Source organism: Psittacula echo, assembly GCF_963264785.1.
Source record: "Psittacula echo genome assembly, chromosome: 5".
Classification (NCBI taxonomy): Eukaryota; Metazoa; Chordata; class Aves; order Psittaciformes; family Psittacidae; genus Psittacula; species Psittacula echo.
This window is the reverse complement of record NC_137739.1, coordinates 24,301,713-24,307,712: the sequence shown is the minus strand read 5'-3', so window position 1 is coordinate 24,307,712 and position 6,000 is coordinate 24,301,713.

Genomic DNA, 6,000 nt, shown 5'->3' with positions numbered 1-6,000 from the left:
ACAAAAAACAAAATGGTATTGATATAGATGTTTTGTCCCAGTTATGAAGATCTTTACTCAATAAACTATATACAGTTCTTATGTCCCTTTCCTTTAAATTAGCCAACTCCTAAGAAAGTGGTGATGTAAATATGAATGCAAAGTGCAAGAGTGACAGTTTTACCACTACTCTTACTACTACTCAGTTGTAAGCCAGATGCTTTGCCACACACCATCAGATCAATATAAAAGCAGATCGAACCCTATCTTACAAATTTCATGCACAGTCCCAAGAGGAAAAACTGACTTATTCCCAAACACTTGTTTTAAATGAGTGGAAGTCCAAGCCTTGAATACAACTATGTTCCAATTTCAGTATTATCATTTCCAGATTATTCCTATCTTGTTTCTCCTCCATAGACATCACTCACCAGCTGTTTCAGTGTTATGGAACTGTGCCTAGATACTAAGCCTTCTGAAGAAATATGATAAGTAACTATGCACTTTGCAAAATGAATTCACAAGTGTCTAACACACGTTGCAGTATTCAAGAGGAAGAGTACTTCTGTGAGTGCTCATTTGTATTAGCATAATTAAATTACCAAGTTAGATAACATCCTACAGCTTGTCCTACTGTTATAAATCAAAGATTTACAGCCTGTCAAGAGTATTCAGATTGTTAACTCCAATTGTCTCTTGAAATCTACTGGTGGAACTGAGAAAAGGAGTATGGATACAGTGACACAGATATTTTTGCCTTGCGAGTGGGCCCTGGACCCATCTGAAAGTGTTTACCCATGCAGCATCACTAAATGCAATAACCTTTGGCTACCTGTTGAAAGGCTGGTTAGTCATCCCTTTTCCTACATCTCAAGTTAGGCATCTGGTCTTTCTCATTTTCCTTTCCTGTGGAAAAGGAAAAGCCTGAATTACTAATCCAGAGTCACACAGCCAGTTGGCAGGAGTGCGGCATTGGATCGGAAGTCCTGGTTCCAAGACTTCACCCACAGACAAACCCTACTTCAATAATAAACCCAAAAAAGACAGCTGCCTCTCTTTTGTTTTTCCTTTCACTCCTCCAAATAGAAAGCAATAGAGAGTTACTGTTCCACAGATGTTACAGGGAAAAACAACACTGAAAATAAAAGAACGTTAACAAAAAAAAAACCCAAAACAAAAACAAAACAAAAAAACCCCCACCAAAACCAAAACAAAGCAAAAGATCCCCAAACCAAAACAACCAGACTTCGAAATAGGCAGGGGAAACCTCAAATGTCAGTAGTAAACAATCCAAAAAGTCTGCAAACTGCTACTCTTTTCTGCATGCAGAATGTACAAGAGGGAGAAGCATCGAGATGAGTTGCAAAAAGCAGAAGCTGAAAACCAATTCCTGTCATCCCCATGTCCAAAAATTCTTTGGCAGTGAAGCGATCAGTCTCCCAAGAGCGAGTGACTTACCCTGAATTTTTCAGTTATCCTGTCACAGATTCAAGAGGAACATAAAGTAGAAGCAAAGTAACTGGTCTGTTCTCAAACCTGCAGTAGACAGGCAAGATTAATTTCCCTTTGAATTTTTCAGTTGCAATAAAGAGATGCCCTGTTTTCATTTACATAAAAGTAGATAAATGATTTTTTTATTTCTTTTCAAAGGATACATTCTTTCCAACCCTAACTATTCTATGATTCTATGATTCTATGTGTCATGTGAGGAAAAGGTCCTCGTCTCTCCTAAACCATATGTCTGCATTTAAAACTGCAGCTTTTCCATCATAGGCCTTCACATATGGCAAACAAGCAGATTCAGAATTTATTGCTGAACCTAAGTTTATTTCCAATGTCCTCAACTTCAATGTCTAATTTACTACCATGCATAGACCACATTCTACTATCATAATATTTTTCTTTTCCCTGCTTAACTTCAGGGGTTAGCTTTCCAAAATCATTCAACATGTGTGCTCAGAATCGAGTTTTCAAATGGGTAAATGACTCAGACTGTATAAAAATAACATTCAACTCCCTGCAGCTTACACTGAGAACCACTCAACTGCTCAAAAGTATTCTGATGTGCAAGAAAGAAAAAAACCCAAACCAATCCAAAACCAAAAGAACACCCAAAACAAAACTAACATGATGAATGGAAGAAATACACAAAATATCTGAGGCCCCTCTAATTCACAAACATACATATATGCTTTATATATATATATATATGTGCACACATGTGCGCACGCAATGGCACCAAATGAAAGTAGGGGAACCAGGTAACTATGGGACAATCACATTTTATATAAGACACAGGCACAGACAAACACAATACGATATTTGGGACATTTGCCAGCATAAAACAAACTTATTGCCAATAAATGATGAAGCAAAACTTACATGATTTAAGCTGCTACCTGGGCACAAACAATATTTATCACCTTTTACCATTATCGTGTGAGAGAAAAGCTTCAGCAGACAGCAAGCAGGGAAGTTAGTAGCAGGATAGAGCCCTATTTTTTGTTGAAACTGGCTTTAATTTAAATTAGGATTTTTTTTTTTTTTCACACATAAAGTGTGATCCTAGCAAAAGCCCTCAGCAGTGGGATTTGTTGATCCCAAACCAAATCCCTGCTGACACCATACCCATAGGTTGGGTGAATGCCAATGGGCTATAGGCACAGCCCTGGTACTCTGTAAAAGCTTATCCTGGGCATTAGGAAGATGCTCAGTTTAGAGCAGGGAGCTGTTACTTAGAATCATAGAATGATTTGGGTTGGAAGGGACCTTAAAGATTATCTAGTAAAAAGGGCTGTTGATGTGCACCTCCAGATGAGGTTTCATTTCCTTCACCATGGCTCATGATAGTTGGGGTGACCCAGAGATATTTCTTAAGCTTATCCTGCCAAGATCACCAGGTACTGCTGTGAGCTGGAGTCCTTGTGATACCTATTCAGAGGTGCTCTCTGAAGTCTGCAATCTGCTCTCTGATGTCTGCAATCTGCTCTCTGAAGATGCAATCTGCTTCCCCTTTCTGCACCCTCTGTTCTCAGATAAGCAGGGCCTAAGTTTCCTCAAGTTATCACTGAATTAGATCTCTGGTTTCCCAAAACAAGTGAAACAAAAGTGTCCTTGCTATACTGGAGTCAACATAAAAGCTGAGCAATGTATCAAAAATAACCAACAGCTATATGAGTAATTGTTTGCATGAGCAAATTCCAAAGGCTTTTTTACAGCTGTTCATGCTGTTATGACGTCCCTTTGCCTGATTTCAAAGCAATTACTGTGGCAGCACATCACAAGTCTGGCTTCACACGAGGTGCAGAGCACACACTCTGCTCTTACGAAAACAGGCTAACGTGGCAGTGCCTGTGAGTTCCCCTACTATCTTCTGGCTGGGGGCAAAGTCTGTTTTCCATCAAGCCAAATACGTTTTCTCCAACTCCTAATGCTCGCTTTATGTCACATTATTTTTTGGTACCCTCCAAAATATTTCCCCTCTCTTTCTCTCTCTCTCTCTGCTTTCTGCTCTTCAGGGAAGGATAAGAAGAGATGCTTTCTGCAGCCTTTAAGATGGCCCCAGTCTACACAAAAGCTCATATAGCTGAATCTAAATTAATCCTGAGATTTTAGCAAAGCAGTATGAGCGTTAGGCCCTCAGGTGCAAGACAGTGGAGAACATCCATCAGGGCAAAGACCCACAGAGAAGCCACAGCCCAGCTCTTTTACTCCTCATCTCGTGCTCCATTGCATGCATGTTAGAGGCAAGAGCAGGACTCTTCTTCCACACAACTCTTCAAAGAGAAATGCATTATACAGTCACAAGCAAGTTTCTAGTTATGTATTTTATTGCTAGATTACTTTAACTACGAGGAACCCTTTATCTTTGATTATTTTAATTATTTTGACTATTAGAAGGGGACTGGAGCACCTCCCATATGAGAACAGGCTGAGAAAGTTGGGGTTGTTCAGCCCAGAGAAGAAAAGCTGCATGGAGACCTCATGGCAGCCTTCCAGTATCTGAAGTGGACCTACAAGAATGCTGGAGAGGGACTCTTCATCAGGGACTGTAGCAATAAGACAAGGGGTTATGGGTTTAAACTTACACAGGTGAAGTTCAGGTTGAATATAAGGAAGAAGTTCTTTACAGTGAGGGTGGTGAGGAACTGGAACAGGTTGCCCAAAGAGGTAAATGCTCCATTCTTGGCAGTGCTCAAGGTCAGGCTGGACAGAGTCTTGGGTGACGTGGTCCAGTGTGAGGCGTCCCTGCCTGTCGCAGGGGGTTGAAACTGGATGAGCTGAAGGTCCTTTCCAACCCAAACCATACTGTGATTCTATGATTCTATTATTTTAATCTAGAAAAAAAGAACAGATAGTAATTTGGAGAGAGCAAATAACAATTAATATCCAAGCAGTTAAATAGTTCAAGAGAAGCTATCCTCTATGCAGAAAAAGGCACAAAACCTTTTAACAGTGTAGTAATATTGCGTTGTAATCTATATCAAGATAAGAATATGAGTGCATAAGGAGAGTGAAATTACACAGGCAAAACAGGATGGAGAGATCTCTTTGAAGTATATTAAGAAAAGTGAAAGTGATACAATAAATAAATCATTCAATAAAAAAGAATTATTAAAGATGATTGTTCTCAAAGTCTATTAAAAGAGGTTTTCCTTTGATTTGTGTTTTCAATGATATGAGAAAAGGTACCTTTTGTAATACAAGTTCATTGGAGTGCATGAAACCTCTAATCTGGGTGAAGATGTCAAGCCAATTTGGGTTTAAAACAGCTTCATTTTTCAGGGAGTGCCTGAATTTCCCCTTTCCTTTTTTAGTAGAAAAAGCAGTAGGGTAGGGTTTTAGTAGCAGGGTTTTTTAGTAGGGTAGCATGTGTCAAGTTGTGATCCTCAGCTTTATCCTAAGTAGGGTTGTTCATAAAAGCTGCCCATGAAGAGCAACATCCTCTTATATGGACCATTAATAAAAATCCTGCTGTGAAACTCCTTCCAAATGCTTCTTGCAGGGTTGAGGTGGTATTTCTAGTGCTATTAACAACTGAAGATCAACAGAGATGACTTTGATTTCTGGAGCTTTTAACAGTACAGAAACAATGAAGCACACATGACATTTCCATCCTTTTAAAGTGCACTCTACGCTTATTTACCCTTAAATCACCTGCAATAAAATATCATCTCCCTATTTCCTTCCCAGCTGCTACATACTTCTTGAAGTACTTTTTGATCAGTATTGCAGGTGGCTTGCCTTTGTTGTACCTTATTCTTATCTTGACTCAAACTGCAATGTAACACTGATATTTTGTTCAGTCCTTGACTGCTGCCTGTGGCTGAGATATGCAGGGATCCTTGTCAGGCCACAAGTTTTACTGCCTGTTAACTTGTTCAGCTAATGAAACAAAACCCCCAAATTAACTGCCTTAGCTTGCAAAGCTTGTTCAACATCTAAGCCAAACAAAACGAAGTTATGCTTTTTCGTACTATTAAAACCACACTCTTCCCTGCAAGAAGCTGAAATAGCCAACTGCCCTGCATTCCCTTGGTCCATCTCCTTTCCTTCTCTCTGCCATCCTCGCTCTCCCATGATGCTCCCTCTGTCACACATAAACACTTCCATTGACAAAATCAGGGTAAATAAAATTATTCTGGAAGCTTTCCCTGATAACCTGGGGACTTGCAGCAGTGGCCGGACATCAGAATGGACAAGTATGGGACATGTCACACGTAAAAGCATCCTGAAGTGATAAGCAAGGATTGCTCCAAAACAGAATGGGACCTTCCCCAGTCCCACCTTTTAAGGAGTATTTACACAGTTTCTAAGAAGAAAATAGAAGTGCTCCAAAGGACAGTCTTATCTCCTTAGTGTCTACACTCAGGGTACAGCAGCCTTTCTAACTTGTTCTGTGTCGCAACCAGGTCAGCACCAGCCGTATTGACACCTCCACCCAGCTCCTGCCAGTTACGGGAGCCATTGCATGGGCTATGTATCTTACAGTCTTGACTGTAATACCTGATCATTTATTTT